Source organism: Myiozetetes cayanensis, unplaced genomic scaffold (genome assembly GCF_022539395.1).
Source record: "Myiozetetes cayanensis isolate MyiCay16 unplaced genomic scaffold, myiCay2020 scf5-8, whole genome shotgun sequence".
Lineage (NCBI taxonomy): Eukaryota > Metazoa > Chordata > Aves > Passeriformes > Tyrannidae > Myiozetetes > Myiozetetes cayanensis.
The window spans coordinates 18,866,081-18,889,271 of NW_026087742.1; the positions used below are offsets into that span (position 1 = coordinate 18,866,081).

Here is a 23,191-nt window from a genome sequence, read left to right on the forward strand (position 1 = left end):
AGTCAGAGAAGAGAATATTTTAGTAGTCTCTCTATTTACAGTCAGGAAAAAAAAGCAAGAACCAATTCCCACACCCTTGCTCACCCTCTCTCGCACTATTCTCACATCCTCCTTTAGAGTTCACATGCCTCTTTTCTTTTGTTCACTACATCTCAAACTATTTATGATTTTATGAACAAGTATGGTCACCAGTATATCTCTGTTTGCAACAAAGACCTTGTGGACCTGGAGAGAAAACCATGGATTACTACCCATAGGACTTGTATTTTGCTATTTTCCTGCTTATGACTCACAGCTACAACTTCTCCAAATACCATGACGAGCTTCTGAATTCCTGTACAGAAAGAATGGATTATTCATTTTAAACTGTACAGTAATTATCTAGCAATGCCCTCCCCTTTGGCTCTTCTCAATCATTGTTTCCTTTGGTTCAGTTACTGTTGTAAATGTTTGCCTAATAAAATTCAAAGTACATAAAGCCAAAATAGCCTCATGAATTTTTATTTGTTAGTTTTTAAAAGGTAGAACCTTTCCTTCTGTGCCATACTTTCCAGGAAGGCGTAACCATGTCCAGCTCCTCATGCATTGCTTTTGGACTTGCCCTTCACAAGAGAGGTGTGTGCACCATCTTTGAGGCACAGTGTACCCTGTGCCTTTCCTCAGAACATGAATCAGGGTCCTACAGTCAAATTTCAGTAGCCTTAGGGTTAGAAAAACAGCACTTCCTCCTCAAAGTGAGGGGAAGATACCATTATTTCATTCTTGGGCTATGATGTAGCCTCATGAAAGTACACATCAAGCAAAATACAGTTTCTGCCTGCTTTGGACAGCCAAACTCCAAAGCAAAGCTCCTGCCAAGCTCGACCAGTCAAGCTGTATGGAATGGAGCACCCATACAGCTGTTCCTTTATGTCCTCTTTGCTACCTTATCCTCTGACAATTATTTACAGATTAATTATAGATTTGCCAGTTGGCTATAGTCAAAGAAACCCCCTGGAAAATTCTAGATGAAGAGAAGATGTTGATCAAAGCTAAAGCTATTTTTAAAACGGGGGGAAAAGCTTTTGGACAGTAAACTTCTCTGTATATATTTACTGACATATTCTTTACACCTCTAAAAAGAAGCATTTGTGTTTCTCTAATGAGTCCCAAAACTAAAAGTAGCAGATTATTATGAGTTGAAAAGGTAGGAAAGCACAAGAAAAGGAACTTTGCTAATGTTTTCCCATTCTTTTAGATATCTTCAAAGGTAAAACCCTGAAAACTAGGAAGAGAAAGGTACTCTGAGTTTGTAATAACAAGAATACTTTCAACTCTTTTGGTATGCAAGTATTTCAAGTGTCACACAATATTTCCTCACAGATGTTTTTATTAGACTCTTTTCCAAAGGTAAAACAAATTGTAATTCTTGATCTCACACCAGAATAACCAGCTTTAAGATTAAAGTGTTTGCTCTCCTGTCACAAAGAGGCCCTTGGTCCCATTTTGCTTATCCAGTATTTTCTCCACTGCTTGAGTTCCACTTCACATAGTGGAATTAATTATTTCCACATAATAGATTTCTTCTGAGGCTTTTTGCAGCAAATGGAAATGGAAAAATGGAAACTTATTCAGAGAGAAACTGCAGTTTGGGTCAATCCCTGCGTACCTGGGACTTGCACAAAGGAGAAAGATGCTGAGGGCAAGAAATCCATGGATTTCTTCCAAAGACCCTTTCAGAAGACCAAAAAAGAAAACTTACAGCCCCCTCCTATACTTCATCCTACCAGCCAGATAGGGGATGTGGTACTACCAGCAATGTTTTAGACTGACCTTACTCAGAACTAAATCTTCTATGTTTAAGAAAGAAAGGAAGGGGCACAGTGGGGGAACATAGGGTGAGGAGAAGTTTCAAGTCAGGTAAGGGATATCAGCTGGTCAGATCATGGTGTACGTCCAGGGAAGGAACAACATTCCCCTGAGGTATGTTTTAAGGAATCACCCCATCACTGTGTGAGGTGCAGGGGTGCATGTGTGTAGCTGTCTTTTTTTTTTTTTTTCTTCCTCTCTAGAACTGTTACTGCAGATGGATTTTTTGATGGACAAGTGGAGAGAAGGGATTTCTCTTCCCAATGCCCACACCTATCAGGAAGAAATGCAGAGGTGTGTCCCATCTGACAAGAACCCTAACCATTAATTATAAACCTTTAAACTAGGTTTATAATTAATCTCTAAGCAGATTTCACTGATTTGGCATAATTTCAGGTCCTGCCATCGTAAGAACATCAGGCAGCTGAAGCAATAAGCATGAGCATCACTCAGCCTGGTCAGTTCCTATCAGGCAATGGAGCTCACAAGGTCTGGTCACTGCTGCAATGGCCTGGTCACCACTCCAGTGGTGTCAGCCATGCTCACAGAGAAAGCAGAGCAGGTTTTGCTTCTCAGCATGCAGTGATACCCCATGTAATTAATAATGGGAACTAAAGCAATAGATGGAATTTATATTAAAACACCAGTGCTGACTAAGTGTCTGTCTTCCCCAGAGCATCCAATATTTTTGCTTGAAGTATCCAGCAGAAGAGTATCCAGGAGCCACAGTTGCTTCAGGAGAATCATGGAATGTCTGGGGTTGGAAGAGATCTCAAAGATCATCTTGTTCCAAAACCTCTGCCATGGGCAGGGATATATTCTACCAGACCAGGTTGTTCAAAGGCCATCCAACCTGGCTTGGAACACTTCCAGGAATGGAGCATCCACAGCTTCTCTGCTCAACCTGTTCCAGCACCTCACCACCATCAAAGTAAATAATTTCTCCTTCATATCTAATCCGTCTTTCAGTTTAAAGCCAATCCTCCTTGCCCTATCATGTCATGCCCTTGTAAAAAGTCCCTCTCCAGCTCTGTTGCAAGCCCCTTTAAGTAGTAATACAAGAAACACCAAACTGAACATGTATCAACTTGCTGTAAACAAATATTTCTTAATCTTACTGAGAACACAAAGGAAAGGAAGGAAGATATCTGGGGTTGAAGAAAAGGAGCACTAGTTTTTCAGACATGTAATATTTCACTGAGGTTTACTTAACCAGTTCCTAACAAGTTGTGTAGTCTACCCTAGTCTTGCAAAAAAGTGATAGAAAAATATTTTCAAACTGTTTACAATCAGTAAATAAGAAGTAAAGGTGAATGACTACAAATGTCTTGACTTGTGACACCAGAGAGTGAAGAAACTAACAAAAAAACTCTAGGGAAAAATTCTAGGGAAATGTGTCGTTTTATATCATTACTAAAACAAATCCTGCCCATGCAATTCAGAGACCCTCAACCCAAAACACTGCAGAGAGATGACAGCATAACAACACTGTCTTTACAGAGGTGATATTTAAGGTGTACCAGGTATAGAGCATTCCAGAATCTGAAACATAAAATAGAAATGGAATTCTCTCATGGAGAAAAAGCAGTTTTCTTCTATACATCTTTGTGCTTCAAATTTACATACTTTTATTTCACAAAGCCAGAGGACTCTCAAGAGTCTGGCTGAACAGTATCAAATGCAAAAGAGATTTAATCTTTAGATTTGTGGAACTTTAAACTTATAACCACTGTAAAACATAGGTTTGTACAGTGTCTTTTATCTGCATGCATACATTTATTGCAGTCAAGTTTGTGAGAAAGTCAAAGCAGATTAAAGGCACAGAAGAAGCATTTGCCTGAATTGCTCATAGTTCTATAGTCTGTTTCAAATCAAAATTGCTGTACTTTGATTTATGAAAACCAAAAATAGATTGATGTAATCTGATTTCTAGTTTCTTGTTTTCCTGCCACTCTTCTCCCCAAATACCTGTGTACTACTCTTATCCAGTCTTTCACTGATGCTCACAGACATCGAAGGGTTATCCTAGAACATCTAAGGGCCATATGTTTACATCTCTCAGTAGAGAGCATCTGAAGAATTTGTGGAGGGAAAGCACAGTTTAAACGCAGGAAAAGAAACATACTGACCAGTAAGACTTAGGCATGGCATTAAAACTCAAAAGGTGTCTGTATGAATCAGGGCCATATATCTGAACACAAGCAAGACATTCTCTCTATTTCTGCTTATGTTCTTTTTGCATGTTTGTTTTTGGGTTTTTTTAGATTTAAAATAGTATCAGCAGAGGTATAATTTTGCATTTCATAAATTAAATTATTTTTGTTGACACAGCACACATTGTAGAAGGGTGACAATGACAAAGCTAGAAATTACAGGCGAGAAAAATGCTCAAAGCCTTTCCCACATTCACAGGAGGCAATTTATCTATTTTTACAACAAATGCATTTTAGACTAGTTTAAGATCACACTAAGAAGAACCTAGTTATTACCTGCTTGTTTATTTAAGTGCCTCTTAACTGTGCAAGCCAAGCGTATTGAAAAACCCTTCATTGCAGCAGAAAACATCTAAACATGTAAATACTTTCAAACCCCCACGGGGCCAGTAACACTGTCCAAGGAGTTAGTCTTGCAGAACCCAGACTTCAAGTCAAAGCCATTTGAACAAATACTTCTCCAGCAATCTTATCTTTTAACAACATGATAACTTTTGCAAGCATCCTGTTTCTTTCCTACTTATGAATAGTCACCAAAGCTATTATAGGAATGGGGAACAGGGAGAAACTGGTCAGCCAGCCAATAGGGACTTGCCTCCAGCTGGAGAAAGGTGGATGGCATATAGATGGACAAATTCATAGTTTGATTGCTTATCTAAGAACAAAGAGAGCTGAGTTCAGTCCCTGCCTCAGCTTTTTAATACCTTCACATAAGATTCCTACTCAAGCCAGTCATCTGGGAGGAATAAATAAAAAATGTCCATAAAAAATGCTATATACTGTATATATTAAAAATCATGCCATCCACACCTTGACATAAGGCACACATGTTTTCCCATGAGGTTATTCATACTTCCTTTGATGCCAAAGAAAAATTCATTCAAATCTCCTATTACCTCATAAGCATCTTAATTACTGATAAAAAGAGCTAGAGGAGATGCAAGAAATTCCTTCTTCTCCTCTCTGGGGATGATATCTATTCATTTCCTTTGTTTTTCTTCAAAGTGTTGATAGAAGAGTGTTTGCAATTTTGTAAAAGAATTGGGGAGGGCAGCCAAAAGAGAGGAGTCAGTCTGAAAAAAAGTGGTGTTTTATTGATCTATTTGGTTTTGATTTAGATTTATCAACACAACTGTCTGACCTTAAAAAAAAAAAAAAAAAAAAAGGAAAACCCACACACCACCAAACCACAAATATGACTAACTCCATAGTTTGTATAATTGGAAATATATTATAACATTTTCCTGGTTTTACATATGTAATGTAATGGGAAAATTGTAACAGGAAAAAAAGATAAAGCTTTGTGACTAAGGTGCAATGCACAGGGAAAAACAGGGTCATAAGAATATTTATAAGGCTGAGTAACTTCAGAAAAGACATTTAACCTCTCGATTCCTCAGTTTCTCTCTAACAGAGACAGAACAATATGCCCCTACCATCCTAATTGTTCCCCTGGCTAACATGAACAGCTAACAGCAGAATGGCTGGTGTACTAGTTCTGGCTACTTCATCCTATGCTATTCATAAAGAGTTTTTTCCTGCCATCTCTGTATATCTGTACTTAGTCAATGTCAGTTCTTTTGGTTTCCATCATGAAGTATAACGAGACATTTTGTCCCCACAAAAAACCGTGTTTTGGCCAGTTCTTTGTATGTGGTAATTCAAACTACGGAACAACCTTCAGAAATCATGGAGCATTGCCATGTGCACTGGCCTTATGACATCCAAACATTTAATCTCAGATGCAATACAAGTGAGGTTCTGGCAAAGCATGTAAGACTTGGTTTTTGCAGGACTACATAATGCTTTAATCTCTATTCCAGCTGCCATTTCTCCATCTTTCCTTCCCTCTTCAGTTTCAAGAACCTGGGAGAATAGATAGGGGAGCTTGGTGAGGTGTTGGAGAAAAAGGGGGGTGAAACAGAGCTGAACAAAGATGCCAGTAGAATTCCATCACGGGTCGAGCTTTTTTTATCCACCTCCCATAAGTGATCAACAGGTTTTTACAAAAAAAACAAGCTGATCTTCCCTATACTTGATACAAAATTGTGACAGTGTAGTTGTGCCACCGTAGAGGAAAAAAAGGGAGGCTCACAAGAGATCCACCAGCATCACAAGGATCTAGTGGCTGCAGAAAACCATGGTGTGTCCCAAGAGCCCTGGGCACATACCTCTCTACCAGAGCTGCTGTGCTTGCACACAAGTTACTGCTCTCTGGGCTGAGTGAGATGTCAAACAGAGACCCACAGAGCACCTGGAGAAAACACCTACCACGACCTCAAAGGTGACAACTCTCAACCTGTCATTTTGGAGTCTTACAAGGGGAAAAGAAAAAGCCAATGTAATCTTTCAGCTGGTCTTAGATCACCGACCCCAAAAATCTTCCCACTGCCTCTACAGAAGGGGGGCCACAGCAGCCTCCTTCTCCAGTCATCTCAGAACAAAATAAAATGTCAGTGCCTGACCACTGCAGATCTTGAGTGGGGGAGAAGAATAGAAAAGAGAACCCGCTAAGGTGCTTGTCCTGCTTCCCTTAAAGTCAATGGGAACCCTGGGAAATGGCATCGATAACAATCTAATCCAAGGAGGAGTTAGTAAGTTGAGGCAATTTCTCTGTAGGCAACTGGGCTTCTCACATTTCCCCCCTCCCAATAAAGTGAATAGATGTAGTAAAAGCACACACAGGTCTGTGACCTTTTTTCCCCATAAGTCTAAACAGATGCTGAAGGTTTGCCTACATGTATTACTACTACCTGTATAGTAGTATACTAATAGCATGAAGAGGAAGGGAGAGAGAAGAAAATTCTTAATTGTAAGGAAAGAAAGAGATTTTCTCTCAGCCACATCCCAATTCGTTTTTCCATTTTTTCTCCTCTTACTGTTTATGAAAATTTAGCAAAAGTATTCACTAAAAGATGAAATTGTATCATTTCCATTTCAGTGAATGCAAAGCTTTTATTTATACATTTATACAAATCCTCATTTAGGATTTGTGCAAATACAAAATCCTCCATTAGGCCTCTGTGAGGAAAAAGAAGAGCTGTGATATCATGCATATGTACAATGTGATGTGCATGAAGTGCATCTGAAAAAAAACTTAAAATCTCCAAGACAGATGTAATAAGAGTTTTGCAGTAAAAGCTATCAACATTAACATACTAGTTCTAATTTACTCTACTTCATGCATTTAAATTTATTAACTCCAGGCCATATGTGGGCCGTGGAGTGTGGCTCTGCATTCCTGAGTCGGATGACAATGAACAGTTAAGTTCCAATAAATTGGAAAGGTGAAGTAGGGTAAGCCTAACTAATGGAAGAAAATGATGCAAGTGCAAATCCAATACACCACAGCAAAGCAGCAGCAGCACAAAAATATTCCACCATATGTTTCAGGGGCTGGCTGAAGCTTCATGCAGAAAGCTTTGATGTTTCCACTGTAATTGAGAATGTCAATACTTCCAGGGTAGAAAACCTGCTTCCATCGATTAAATACTTGATTTCCAGACTACACAAAGGAAGAATGTCTGCTTCCTCAAATTTACTCCACATTCAACTTACGTTACGTTGTAAGAACGTAACTTACGTTGTAAGTGCATGTAAGACAGAGGATGTACCACTATTCTGTATTTTTGTAATGGTGCAGATTTAGGTTGAAGGGTAAAGTGGCAATTTTGTAATTCAGGAGCCACCTGTACTCTCTCATCATCAGTGCAACTGGAAGAGTTGCTTAAAAATCAGACGCATCCCAAACATTTTGGCAAACAAACTGAAAAATGCACAACTATCCAAAATATACCAAAAAAAGGCCTTATTCTTGGTGAAAGAGCAGCACACCACACAGAAAAAGCTAGTCTGATGATCCACAGAAAAACAAGAGCTAGAGGCACTGAAAAGAAACCAAACTCCTGGGGACAACTGGTTTCATCCTCCCACTCAGTCCAAAGCTGCCCAATCACAGTTCTTAGGGAGACCATGCCCTTTTTCAGAGGAGAAAAAAAAAAATTTAAAAAAATAGGGAAAAGTGACAATATCACAAAATAAAGAGCTCTAACTCTTCTCCCCTCAGGTGCCACGTCTTCCACTTGAAATCAAGCTGCACAGAAGCTGCCTGCAGTACCTTAGGCACCAGGAGCAGAAGTGAGGAAGTGAGTCCACCAGGAGATCAAGACCAATGTTTTGCAAGTGTAAAACAAGGCAGGATTTTTGTTACAAGGAAAAGTAATGAACCACCAAAATGCTTTTAAGAATTTGGGGTGTAAATTCACATTCAGGCACCAAAACAAAGAGCAGTTTCATTTTCCAGAAGTTGCTAAGCACCTAGGACCTCATCAAAAAGAAAGGTCCAAAGGCATTTCTCAGGACTCCAAATCTACACAACCCTATCTGTAGAACACTCCCCCCAACATATATAAAGGCCTTAAACAAACAGTTTTTCCATCAGGACATTGCAGGGGTCAGGAGTAGTTAGGGCTATCCTGAGAAGCATATCCCACTCCCAGCCAGGAGCAGGACATCTGGGAGCACCAGGGCAGCCCCAGGCCCAGGTGTCTCCCTGGTGATGGGCAGGCCAGGCCAGGGTGTTGGGCTCAGCCCCTCAGTGCTCATGGCTGGGCAAGGGGCAGCTGGAATTCAGCCTTGTTGCAGTGTTGCTGAGGCAGGGGCTGATGGCCCCAGGGGGCTGACTCGGGATCCTGAAACATGGGAGGCCCCAGTAGGCTGAAATGGGGTCCTGGTCAGGGCAGGGCAGCAGGAGTCTTCAGGGGAGGGACAAGGGAGAGTCAGGGCTGATGGTGCCCTTAGGACCCAAACATTTCATATCTCATCATACTTCGGGTGCACCTAGTAGGGATTTCTTTTTTCCTGCTTCTGTCCTCCCCACCCCACCCCCCACTGGATTATGTTTTTTAAGTTCAGAAGGGAGTGTGTTTTCAAAGCAGGTCTGATCTCCACTTTGGTCTGCATCATTGAGCAGCTTCACAGCAAGATTCCTTCCAAATTAAATTCAGCTGGCAGACGCACACCAGCATCATACCTTACACTGAGCCTGTGAATGGCCATTCAGTGCACAGGTTGAAGCTGAAGGCAGTCTGAGGCAAATATCCCTGAAAATATGTACACCCTGCATAACTTGTCCTCAGAGCAGTTTTGTTCCACAGATCCTCCCCTATTTGGTGACATTGCTGCAAACCACCTGCAGTAAACTTCCATGCAGAACACAGCCCTATACTTCCCTTCTGCTCCCCACTAAGCGATTGATGGGATGTGTCCTAATTTTACAGTTTCTTGACAGATGGGAAAAGCCTAAATTAAAGTGAACTCTGTGAAGATCTGTAGCTAATGCTTGTGATATTAAAGACAAAAAACCCACTCCCTGCATATGTTAACACAGTTCTACTTTGCATGGTTAAAAATAGAGTTAGTCTGACTTTAGGGATCTGAACTTGGTCATACTGTGCACACGCACTAATTTGTATTTTTTGTCAAATTAAAAATTCTTCTATCTGGGCCACTATATTTCTATCATAAAAGGTCAAGGGACAGTTATACTGTGAGGATTAAAGGTAAAACCATCTTGAGGCAGAAAGTCAATTAATGTTAGCAAAGAGAGTCCAACTTCAGCCAGAGGCCCCTGAGGCACTAGATGCCAAGAGAAGAAGAGTGTTCTCCTTGAAGACCTCACCATATAAACAGATGTCCAGGAAAATCGTGAGAACTGATTGAGGAGAAGGGAAAAAAAACATTGAGGAAAAGGACACACAACCTCCTCACCCCTTAGGAGGGGAGCCCAGAATACCTCAGTGCTGCCAGTCAAGGCGCTGTGGACAGTACGCATCATGAACCACAGCACATAAAGCTATTGTAGATTAACACCATAGTGGCAAGTCTTGAAACAATCAAAAGCAGTGTCCTCCTGGTGAAGTTACAAACCCACCTTCGCTTCTCCTTTGCTTCACCTTTCTGAGCTTGGGACAGAAACACCTGATCCGCTTACAGGATCTGAGGTACTGCACACCATTCACATGCACTTTGGTAGCCCCAAGCAGTACTGCACCTGTTTTGGTTAGGTTGCATAGCACCCTACAAGAAGAATTTCACACAAAATCAAACTAATATTTAAACAGACACTTCAATAGGTTTTGTTTTTCCCATACTATGAAAATTATTATATTAGGAGGGAAAGTTAATGACTAGGATAATCATGTTTTGTTGCAGTCTTCTGCAAGGTTTAGTTCACAAGAAAAAACTCACACGCCTCATTTCTCTGTCATGACTAACCTTTTGTCAACGTGAAAAAGAAAAATACAGGTGCCAATCTAGCAAAACATCTTACACATTGCTGTGGTTGAACTTCAGCCAGCAGTCAAGCACCATGAAGCCCCTCACTCACTGGGATAGGTAAAGAATTGGAAGAGTAAAAGTGAGAAAATTTGTTGTTTGAGGTAAAGTCAGTTTAATAAGTAAAGCAAACAATGCACACTCAAGCAAAGTAAAACAAGAAATTCATTCACTGCTTTCTGTGGGCAGGCAGGAGTTCAGGCATTTCCAGGAAAGCAGGGATTTACATGTAATGGTGACCTGGGGACACAAATACCACTACTCTGAACATCGCCTTCTCCCTCTTCTTCTCCACCTTTATATGCTGAGCATAACACCATATGGTGTGGGACATCCCTGTGGTCCATTGGGGTCAGCTGTTCCAGCTTGCGCACTCCCAGCTCACTTACTGTTGAGGTGTGAGAAGCAGAAAAGATTTTGACTGAGCAAGCACTGCTCAGCAGCAACTAAAGCATCCCTGTGTTAGCAGCACTGTTTCCAGCACAAATCCAAAGCACAGTCCCATTCAAACTACTCTGGAGAAAACTAACTCTATCCCAGTCAAAAGCAGCACAGACATGAAAAATTTAAGTGGTACAAAGTGTATGACCTAATTCAACTGCACTAGCACTACTTGCAGAATCTAGTTTTTGCTTTTTAAATAAAGACTGCCAAAATATAGACAATCAAGGCATCAAAAGCAAAGAATAAAGAAAAAAAAGAAATCCCAAAACAATTTATACATTTCTCCACCTGTTAAAAAACTATTCTGATAAATATTGCCATTTCCTATTGTTATTTAAACTTGGAATATTTGATGGGTTGGTTCTAAAAACTAATGCTCTTCAGTGTTTTGTCACATTGGTTTCATTAAGATAGGATTATAATTACAGATCTCATGGCTGCAAATAAAAACAGGAAGATTCTATATAAACACAAGAGCCCTAAATATTACTGATTTTTTAATTTATATTTTCACTATTCCACATGATTTTTAGTGACATAATACTAAATATTGGCCAATAATTTTGTTCATATACTGAATAATTGAGAGAGAAAACTAGATGTAGATTAAGAAAACTAAGTGCAATTGGATTTTGTGTGTGTGTATGTGTATATATACATGCACACATGTATACATATTTTGCCCTGTGGTGAATTTTGACATTTATTTTGCATTAATTTTATTTTTGCTAATTTTTGCAGCATACTACTTCATATAATGCTGACATAATCCTGTATGTTAAAACAGCGTAAACATCAGAAGATTAAAAAAATACTAGCTGTAGATTGTGAGCCTGTATATTACATACCAATGATGTAAATCTAAAATTTATGTCATGTTTAATTGAAAACTTCTTTTTCTTTTCTAGATACTAATATCACACATTAACAGAAAATAAGAGGTTGAACATCCCTTACTTGACAATAGGTACAACAGCATTTCTTATGAGCCAACCCACAGAGAAACACTGGGAACAATGGCCTTGTAGAAGGGTCTGCACTTCCTTCAGCTCTGCATGCACTGGTGAGGACCCTAACAGTAGTTAGATGAATCAGAGTCTGTTTCTGATTAGTTTTTCCCTGTTAATTATGTATTTAAAACCATCTAGACCATTAATGCATTTCGCATTGGGCAAAACAATATCTGAAGAGAAGGATTTTCAAGTAACTTCTAATTTAAGCTGCAAACTAATCAACAAAGCAGATAGGAAAGTAACTGATTGGAGATCTTGACTTCAATACCTTTTTATGCTTTAGCTCTGCAGAAATTAAAGGACTAATACAAGATCTACTGGATAAACTGTGCACATTTTTATATGCAGCCTTGATGACAACAAGGATCCCTTCTGGATTGAAATCTTTGGAACCAATAATAACAGAAGGAGACACAGTTTCTACTAAAACAATCATTTTTTCTTTCACTATTCTACCCAACAATCACTAAACAAAATTGCCTTAGCATAAAACTTGATTTGAACAGCTCTTTCAGCAATGTAATACCCAATACCCAAAAGAATTCTCCTAAAAACGGCAGCAGATCTTTATCTGTTAAGTTATAAACAAATTTGGATGCAGCAAGATGCAATCCGCCAGTTTGCTCAAAACGTGATTTTACTTTATTTGTCCAATGCTCAAGAATGTTCAGTCAATATTTTTTCATTTCATGTCTCTCAAGACAAATAGGAAGACCAAGAAAGGAAGAAGGGAGGGAACCCAGAGAACAACACACAGCCATACTTATTCACCCATAGCTACTGCCACTATTTTCCCCCCTGCAGAGAAACGTTAGGACTGATAGGCCTGGAGAATGACTGAAAATAAGGAGGGGGCAGGAGCAGGATTCTATGAAGGACAAGTGCTGGTTGCTCTCAGATTACCTAGTCACCCTAGCACTCTGTGCAGCTTCTCCAGACTCAGGTTGCAAGACAGAGAACAGGCAATAAATTCCAATGAACCACACCAGTGGCACAGGAAGGAGAGACTTGCCTCCTACAAGCTTATTAACTAAAAGCTCCTAAATAATAATAAAAATGCACCCAAAGCCATCACAAGGCCATCAACCTTGTATTAAGTATCAATGCACAAAAATCCTGTTCAAGAAAATGGGACACAGGGATCCTGGGGTCAGGCAGATGAACAAGTTTCTCAGTCTCACACTCCTCTACACATATACTTACAAAAAGCAAAATGCAGAGGTACGAACAATGGAATTTTTTTTTTTTTTTAAAGTATAAAATCCTCTTCCTCTTCTATAACATCTCTGAGATTTGCCAAATTGCTAACACAATAAGGAAATACTTCCATAGAGGCCCAAGGTAAAAAAACAGGTTTTGGAGACCCTGAATTCTGTTTTGAACTAGAAACATCAACAAAAGCCTACAAGAAAGACTTAGAAGTGACGCAAGGAAGAGTTTCTATAGCATTTATTTGAACTTGGAACAGGAAAAAAAAAAAAAGGCAGATCATTCTCATAAAAACTACCAAGCAGTTTAGGAAATTAAAACCTTGAGAGAAACTCTACATGACTTGCTAGGAACACTGTCCTGTCTAACTCACTTTGCAATTAGTTTTCCAAGTCAGAGAAGAATGCAGCCTAGGAAATTCAAATAACCCTGTTTTTAAACTCGGCAATGAAATTTGCTTAATACTACCTAAGACAGAAGAGCAGTACATTAGTCAAATCTGGGTTTTGGTAGGCCCTTCTACTCTTTCTGATCCTTTTTTAAAAGCTCCCTCTCATCCTGTTTCTTTCAGCTAATGTTACACTTACTCTCTGTTTATTGTGTTGCCCTTTTTCTTTTATGGACAACTTATTTTAAACCCATTATTAGAAGTGTTTTCTGTTTGTTAGGGGACAGAGAAATGTTACTTTGTTCTGAATTGCTTCCAAAAATTATATCTAAACAATTGTCAAATCTGTTAAGAAACAGATTGATTTTTCTTTCAGAGTTTTCACAGCATCAACACAGAGAATTGATGAGAGCTAGATTTTCTATCATTTAACAAATTTTACAATGTCTGATATGCTTTCATTATAAAAGTTTAAGTAAAATTTCAAAATTCCATATAATTATACATGAATACAGAGGGTGGGTGTTGGATAACAACTACAAAAATATGTTTTGTTACACTAAAATGTTTAACATCTATATATTGGTTGGTATTCATTTTGATACACTCTATATAAACACCTAACATATCTTCATTACAGTTTCTTTCACTTCTGAAAAGGGAAAAATAAAGAAATACCTAAAAATAATTTCTGTAATTGAAATTTCTACAAGATAACTTATTGTCGACATGAAGTAACTTAGGTATATGAACCTAGGGGCACAGACTAGAAACACACATGTACCTTCAGGAAAATCTGAGGGCTAGGATTAAAATCAGCAATACAACCCATCACAAAACAAACAAAAAAAGTATAGAAATACTATTTAATAAAAGGAAATTTTAGCACAACCCTGAATAACAATCATGAGACTATTTAACACTATAAATCCCTTAGTTACACAGGTACCATGTGAAATACTGTTTTTAAAATCTGTAACCACCACGATTAGGATTAGACAACAGAAAACCAGATACAAGTAAATAAGAGCAAAAGAAACGAAATAGCTCACAGATGGCCTGCAGCCAAGGACCTGGAAAACATGGGCAGAATTCTTTGTTCTCCTACGGACTTTGCAAAACTCTGGCCAGTCATTTCACATACAGCCCTGCAGTGTGTCTGAGAGAATCTGTCAGGGGTGAAGTTTCATGACATTCTCTGCTGAAACAGGGGGCATTCTGCCCTTCTCCAGCAACAGCCACCCATAGCACATTTTTCTTCACTTTCTTGCTCCAGCATAGATGCTTACCTGACCACTGCAAGCCAGGGAGGGAGAAATCCCTGCTGAAAACTACTCAGTCCTTTGTTGCAGAGTGAATTGTCCTCTGGTTTAGGGGTCTTAGGCAAGTGTGCCATCAGGTGCCACCAGGCAGTGCTGGTACAAGGCAAATGTTGGCAACACACAGGTAAGACAAATGAACTGAATCCTCCTTTTCGCAGGCAGAGTGGCACTACCACAGTACACCCTCAAGGACTGGATTCACCTCCTTCTTCCACCTTCATCCCATCCAAGCTCCTCTTCTCCAGCCACTGTCATCTCATATCTTTCATCTCAGCTGCTCACGTGACAGCAAAAACCCTGATCTCACTCAGAAAGAGTCAGATTATTTTAGAAAATGAATTAACGTGTTTGCTTCCTCCATTCATTTTTGCTCAAAATGAATTAGGGAATTCCTCAAAGACAGCCTGGCTCTGGGGTGGGAACAGTAACTTTTAATGACAACTTCGTAGGGAATATCAAGGTGGTGTGTACCACAGGATTTTACTTCTTCAAGCCAACCTGTCTCCAATCTTGAAAAAAACAGAACCATATCTAAGAGACCCATAAAAAGAAGATAATAATGCCTCCCTTTCTTTGAGAGATGATAGGAGGATAAATACATTAAGGATTATGAGATGTTCAAATACTATTGTAATAGGGAAGATAGAGGTAGCTAAGATAGATAAACTGCTATAAAAAAATGCAGAGAGACCTTAAAAAGAAACATCCAGCTATGTAGAGAGCACAGTACTTTTGTAGTTACTATTTATGTGCCATCTGTGAACAAGAAAAGTACTTAAATCAGTTTTGTTCGTGCTTGAGCTGGGCAAATAATGCAAAGTAGCTACTTGTAAACCCTCGTCCAAATGTAAAGTTTTCTTGATTGCCTTCCCATTCTGTTGACCCATTTTACACATATACTATAATACAGGTACATTTTTGTTTGTCAGAACAGTCAAATGTATGGAGGGAACATGCATTTTCCACCTATTTGATAGCTCCTCTGTGGGTTTGGGAATCAGACACAGAGGGAAAAAATACCACCTGACACAGGATATCAATCACAGAGAGCAAATAGCGAGTTGGGTATAGGAAACAACTACCATAATAGTTATTACACTAGCTGCATGCATCCAGCCAGACACTCAGCCGAAATACATTCTGTCTAAACTATTCTCATGATAATTTTTGAGCAACAAATGTTTCTGTTCATGTGAGTTTCTACAGAGATAATTCATTATCAGAATAAAAGGGCCATATTCATTGAGCTGCTTTCTTCAAATAGATTTTCTCCAGCACAGAAACAATATCACCAACAACATTGTGAGACCATAAAGACATAGTAAGATGCTATAAACCAAGCCTTGGTTTGCTTGTTTTGTTGCTGTGCTGTTCATACAGCTTAAGTAGCTCAGTGACAGGGTCTTGTGGGAAATAGGAAACAGTTAAGGTGAAGTGAGATACAAATCCTGTTAACTTATATGACTTGGGTATTTTTACAGGGAGTGTTCAATTGGAAAGCATCCCTGTTCCTTGGAAGGGAATTCTCAGAATGTTACTCTCTCCGAGGGAAAACAGGTAGAATGAAAAAATAAGATATGATCACTTAATACGAAAGAGTAAAAGACAATACAAATTATTTTTCAGTAATGAGCTACAAATGCTTAGATTTCACGAAATTTTTCTTTCTGCTTAAGTTTCTGTTTTCTCAGATTAACACATAAGTGCAAAAATCCCCAGGGTTCCATTTCTGTCCTCCATATATCATAGCCACCATATTAGCAATCGAGAATATTAGCCCTGTGTGTACTAAAAATGATTTTACAGGAACACAAAGATTCTCTTCCTGATGAAGGTCTTCATGAAATTCCCTACAACAAGTGCCATTCTCTCATTAGATGACCAGACCTGTATCTGTCAAGAAAACTGGTCTTATGGTAAGGGTTTGCTGGTTGTTGTGGTTTTGTTTTTTGTTTTTTGGGGTTTTTTCGCAGAATTATGAAGAAGGTTATTCAATATCCACCTGAGAAATCAGTGTTTGTGAGCTGAACAGAAAGTGGTTTTAAACACTCACATGGTCTATTCCCTCCTCTCCCCTCACAGCTTCATTAGATTGGCAAGGATTGGTAGGTACTTCCTCGTAATACCCATTTTGTCAGTACTACATATCACTGCAGTATTTGCCACAAAGAGACAAAAAAAATGAGTAGGAAGGAGCTGTCAAATAAAAAAGGATCTTAAAGACTAAACTGCCATAGTTTGGAGTATATAGTGAGAGTAATCATTAAAAACATATCAATCAGTGGGAGCAGTTTCATTAAGAGGAGAAAGAAATTCCAAAAGAAAACAAAAATTGATGATTTTGAAGGTCTTGAGCACTATACAGACAAATACCTCTAAAAATTGATCTGGAAACACTGTGTGAGGTGACCCAGTGGCCTAGCCCAGCACAAATTTCTTTAGACACTACTCATAATTGGGCTTTTATTTTTCACTGTAAAAGAAACATGTTAGTTTCACAATTCTATTCAGAATCCTGGGTCTCATCACAAAAGAAAGGCTTGTATTATATTAAGCACTTGCTAAACTAGACCATCTTCAGGGCATTTGCGTGCCTGCTAGACAGATGGTATGTCCCTCAGCTCTTTGAATATGAAAACTCTAGGAGTTCCTAAAAAACCAGGGAAGTAAAGAAACAGTCAAGGGGAGGTGAGAGGGCAGAACAGATCAAATGGGCCCAGCAGTAGACAGTTTCAAGGTATTTTCTTAATCAACAAATCCATACATGCTGGAGGGGAAACCTTGCACCACGCAGCTGTTATTTTTTAACTGGGGTTGTCTCTTACCCTTGTACTACACATCTAAGAGAATGATCACGAAGCACTTCTTTTGCAGTATAACTATACAGCACCAGGAAAAACAGAAATAGCATGATGTTTAGAAACCTTGCAGGTCCAAGACAAGACCAGAGCTGTATTCATTGACTAATAGAGCAATATATTCTTGTGACTCTTGGCTTCATGGAAGATTTTCTGCTACACACATTAATATAATCTGTGTAGGTCACCACAACTATGAATAGAGATAGTCTTCAACAGCAAAAGCTTTTCCAGTATTTTTGGAATACATCCTTTCCAAGGTTTTTAGTCCTAAAGTAATAGACTTACTTTTTTTTCATGATCCCAGAACAGGTCTATGTCTAGTATTACTCACAGCTCTTGCGAAATCTGGGTGTCAATGCTCTTCAACAGGAGGGATTTGCAGCTCATCTCAGCAGGAATGTAGAAAGCTTAACCTGGAAAAACACAGAGTCTATGTTTAAGGCAGAAAATGACAGTTTAAAAAATTTTAAGGGCTATCCTTACACCCACTGAAAAATCTGCAGTTCAGGAATAGAGCTGGTGAGCCGAAATGCAGTTGGTAGGGAGGAAGACGTTTGAGATTTGGTCCCATTTTTACAGCAAATAATTAACACTTCATTGCATAACTGAAACTTCCCAGGGCATGACTGTTCCTCAGGACAAGTGTCACAAAAAGAAGTAAAGAAACACTGTTTTCCTGAAGAGGCTCCAGGGAACTCCACGTTCCCTGATTCAAAACCAAAAACATCTCTTTCTTCAGAAGTAGAGAACAGCAGCTTGCAACTGATTCCTGTTCAGTCTGCCCCATAGCTACATCGGCATCCCTTCACATTCTGCCTTCATTCCTATGAAAATTCATTAGACCCCAGAGATTTTGAAAACCATAACACTGATGGATATTTTTTTAAATTGTCAAGACTGATAAACACATCACCCAAATGGGAGCTACCAGAGCTGGTCACCTAAAGTTAACACAATGTGCACAAATATCCTCAAATCCTCCTTTTTCTAGTTGTTGAGATTTCTTTGATATAATATCAAATAAATAATCAAAAGCTCCATGAAGTTCTGCATTTCTCCTCCCTGGTATATCAATTTTTATACAAAAATATCCAACACCTGAAAGTGACAATAATACTTGCAGCCTATGAATCTGAGCAATAGATAACCTCCTCTTGATGGAATTATATGGAATATTATAGGTGAAAGTCCTCTTTGTCCTTCCATATTTTACTGTAAAGGTATGTACAAATACTATGGGGAAAAAAAAGAATAAAGTACAAGCACAGTGATCAGGGAGAAATCTTTTGTGTGCTGAAATCTCTACAAGAGATCCAAAAATTTGCCAAAAAAAAAAAAAAGGAAAATACAAGGCACAAGGTTTGGTTAATGTGGTTTTGGGAGAGTGATCAAAGATACGGGAGTAAAAATAAATGTGGACTGAGAAATCAGGAAGCAGCAGACTACAATATACAGTAGTCTGTTCATTTACATGACAGCGATAACAGAAATAAAATAAGCAAATACATTAATGTCAGTCACAAGGGAACAGAAAGATTTTATAAATATATTTAGTCTATTAAATAAACAAAGGGAAACAGTCAGTAGTGATTACAAGCAGCTTATTTAAGCAGTCTTTAATAAACTCAATGGCTTGGAAAAGAGGAGCCTTTGTAAAAGTGATAAAAATCATCCTCTCCATTGGGGTGCTAGTTAAGAACCATCTATAAAAGCTGTGAGGGTCAATTTGGTCCCACTGTAGTAAAATGGAGCTTATCGATTATTTCAGTTCTGCTAAGTATCTGCTAACATTCACCTTTCAGTAAAAGCAATAGTCATAGAATTCCATTTGGGAATTTTTCTTTTGATTCTCCAGTAATTATTCTGGTGAAGGTAATAGTCAAATTCTGCTGGAATTTTTGAAGTTGTCAGCTTGAGCTTCTAGGTGGAGACTTTCCATGGCACAAACCCTGCTAGAAATTAAGTATTATAATCAGAGACTCACAGCTGCAGTGAAGGAATTACGCTCTCACTTACTTAGACATATTTCCTCTGTTCTCTCATGCATCTGCCTGTCAGGCTGTCTCTCCCACCTGGGGCAGAGTTAGATCAGACCGGGCTATCACAGATAAACATCAGTACAAACAGGCTCAGTGTACCACAGGGAAGAGAGAGCCTCTGACAAAACACCAAGCATCATGAAGCAGAGTACTTGGCATCCCACTGCTAAGCCTGACCTGCCTCCATATCTCAGTCCATCTACAGCCTGTTTCCTGCTGATTTATCCTGTTGCATCCAGTCCACACACAAAAAGGACTTGGAGAAATGCAGTTCAGTTCAATTCTGGATAATGTAGCAGGGAAAAGAATTTGGAGAAAAAAAAAAGAAAAACCAAACCAAACCCAAAAAAACCCCACACAAAACCCCAAACAAACAAATGAAAACCCAACCAACCAAACAAGCAAACAAACAAACAAACCAACAAACAAAACAAAACAACCCACCAACCAACAAAAAACTTCCTAAAAAATAAGTTAGGAGTGTTGTGGTATGTAGTTATTGCTTTAAACCCTACACTGGAAATCAGCTGTCAGAACTAGAGTCAGGGGATCTACTTCCACTTAGCCTGCCTCCCAGCATAATTAGGCTTCCACCTCTGCATAACCTCAGGAACTCTCTCCAAGCATAATTCTGTCTATGGCAAACCTAGCCAACAATAAGCACATTTCTTACAGCTCCTATGGGGATTTATTCAAAATACTTTACAGTGTTGGCTAACAAGCTGGAAACAGCAGGAAAGAAAACGAAAGTGCCCCATGACTGCTGCTTGGGTTCCAGGGTTGAGGAACATAGCATAATATCAGGCTTAATCCAAAATGTTTTTCCTTTCAACCTTCCATAGAATTCCTATCACAACACTGTCATACCCAATTATAGGAGGGGAAGGGGGGGAACAAACAAACAAAAAAACCCCAACAAAACAAAAAACCAAAAAAATCTTCTTCTATCTCTGTACAAATTCAGCACCATAATCCACTCCTTTCCCACAAGTGATATCCTACCATTGGACATATTAAAAAGGATTCTTTTGCCAAGAAATCAGATTTTGCTAAAGTGAATTAGGATAAAAGTTGATGTGTATTGTGCCTGACCAACAGAGAATAACCATTCTTGAACAAAGCAACGTCTAATGGTAACCCTGACAAAAGGCCACTCAGAAAAGTGAACTGTGATAATGCCAGACAACAACAGAACTGCCAGTAGCTGGCAAGAAAAGACAGAAACCCAGCACTGAGAACAGATCAGCTGAGGGGAGAAAGTTTCTACTGGTCTGAACCAGGAATATCATCTTAATTGTTTCAATGCCTCCTGTATCTTCAAATGTGCTGCTCTCACCCTGCTTGGATGCTCAAATACTCATTTTGCACTGGAGGAGCACAGTTCCTGAAAACAAGCAAGAAAATTTTCACAGCCTGCCTCATTAATTCTATTTTTTCCCCTTGTCTTCATAAGCCCTCTTAGAGAGCTGAGCCTCAGGGGTCACTCCCCCTTCCTCACATCCCTGCCTCCCTGCTGCCATAAAACCCATTGCAGGGTGAGCTTACTTCTTCTACTCTACCTCCCACTTCAAAGTCTACAGGTAGTCAGACAGAAGAAGGACTGAAACCACAGCTGAAACCATAGGTTCCAGGAGAAACATGACAGAGAGAAAGCAGGAAGGGAAAGAGGCGGGGGGGGAGAGGGAAGAGAGCACTGACAGAGCTCAGAGAAGACTTTGATTAGAAGCAGTAGTAGCTTGATTCAGAAACCCCAGACAAAAACCCGGCCAAAAAGGGTCACTCTACCTGACTCAATTTAAGTACTGCAAAAAGGACATATTTATTTCTTGCTACTGAGAAACAGGTTCAATAAGTGCTCCAGAAGTGCTTCATAACACCCCTCAGTTCTTTGTTCCTTATTACCTTCATCACTCTGAGTACCAGATGTTTCTCCTCTGTGCTGTGATGGGGTTGGTACATCCTTTCCCAAGCTCCTCCTGCTCCCTAGTCTAGCAGTTCTCAGCCACCCTCCCACTACCCTACATGCCATGGTCCCCATCTGTTAGCAGACATTACAAGTGTGTTTTGGGTCATTTTCTCAGTGTGGGTTCCATGCCCACTCTAATCCCTTCCCTGAATTTTACCAGAATAAATAGTGCTTTGCTCTTAACTGTCTCTTATTCAGACAATCTGAAAGGATCAGAGTCATCCAATTTAAAGATATTATGGTTAAGCGGTCAGAGAAAGACAGGAGAAAAAGGATTGGTGCAAAATATTGCCATGTGACAATCCTGGAAGGTGCAGCTATAGCAGGAGGACTCTGACAACAAGGAGTAACTGGGGACATCACAACTGAGCAAAGGTACAGCTCTGAGAAGAATTAACCTGTGATATGAATACAATGAACAAAAATTTCTTTAGTTCTCCAGATCAATCTAACCTGAGCAGACACTACTGTAGTTACACTGTGTTTGTTGTCACACTGTCTAGTGTTGCTCCCAGAAAGAACTGAGGAAAAATTAAACAAGTGAGGAAATGACATGGAAAGAAAAGAGGGAAGGTATCATAGCAAGTTCTGTTCCATGTTTAAACTCTGCAGTCCTTTGTTGAACTTTTTTTTTTTTTTAAATTGGATGTAATATGAATATCTCGATGCATTTAGTAAAATTGCAGCAATTTTTCCATACCATTGTTGTATAACTATTTGTCTTCTTTTACTAATGCCAGCAGTCTTAGATAAAGACTCTGGAGAGAGTGAAAATATCTTGCTGTGAGACACACCAGCAGAAAATCCATTTACTTCAAGTGATGTTTCTATGGGTTTATATCACTATATCCACAAGACAAATCTGGAGGAACAAAGAAAGAGGAAGGGAAAAGAGAATCTCTATCCACTCTTTGCAACAACATCAAACATTGTTGTATCTCTGTCTCAAGCTAGAGAGGCACCTCTAACTTCTCATCTCACTGGAAAACACTGACATTTCAAAATACTTGATTTTTGATACTTATATATGCAGTGCAGTTATTATAGTGCTGACCACAACACTTGCAACACCATGCAAAAGCAAAAACACTTGTAACACCATGTTAAATTATGTACTTTCAAGAGCTTCGGGCAATGTCTTGACAACGTCTATAGCTGACAGGAGATATGTTACCCATTAAACATCTGTATAGTTAAATACATGCCATCTATACAGGTTTGGTAAATACAGACCAAAAAGAGTATGGAGATTGAAGTCAGCTGTAGAAGTTTACTTGATATTCCTAATAGTTCTGTCAGAGTCTCTCTTTGACAGTGACTCCTGTCCAGAAAGATCAGACAGAGGGAAAACTGTTGTGAAAAAAGTGGCTTTTAAAATTCAAGAGAAAAATGGAGACCCATAATCATGAAGTAATGTTGTAATGGTCCAGTGCCCCACAGTCCTGGGCAATTTTTCTGAGGCAGTTCCTACATGGATTGGGCATGATATTTGAGATTAAATTTATAGCAGAATACGGGAATGGTGTCATGAGACTCTACTGCCTCTTCCACT

General features: G+C 39.2%; 1 long non-coding RNA gene across 1 annotated transcript in view; it reads right to left on the reverse strand.

Moving 5' to 3' along the window:
* The window catches only part of LOC126649397 (uncharacterized), a 217,196-nt gene extending 199,002 nt beyond the window's left edge, over positions 1-18,194 (reverse strand). Inside the window, exons 1-2 of the long non-coding RNA XR_007631033.1 lie at positions 18,124-18,194; positions 17,920-18,047 (exon numbers count right to left, since the gene is read on the reverse strand). This is a non-coding gene — a long non-coding RNA (uncharacterized LOC126649397). The remainder of the gene's footprint in view (positions 1-17,919; positions 18,048-18,123) is intronic.
* Between the last annotated feature and the right edge of the window lie 4,997 nt (positions 18,195-23,191).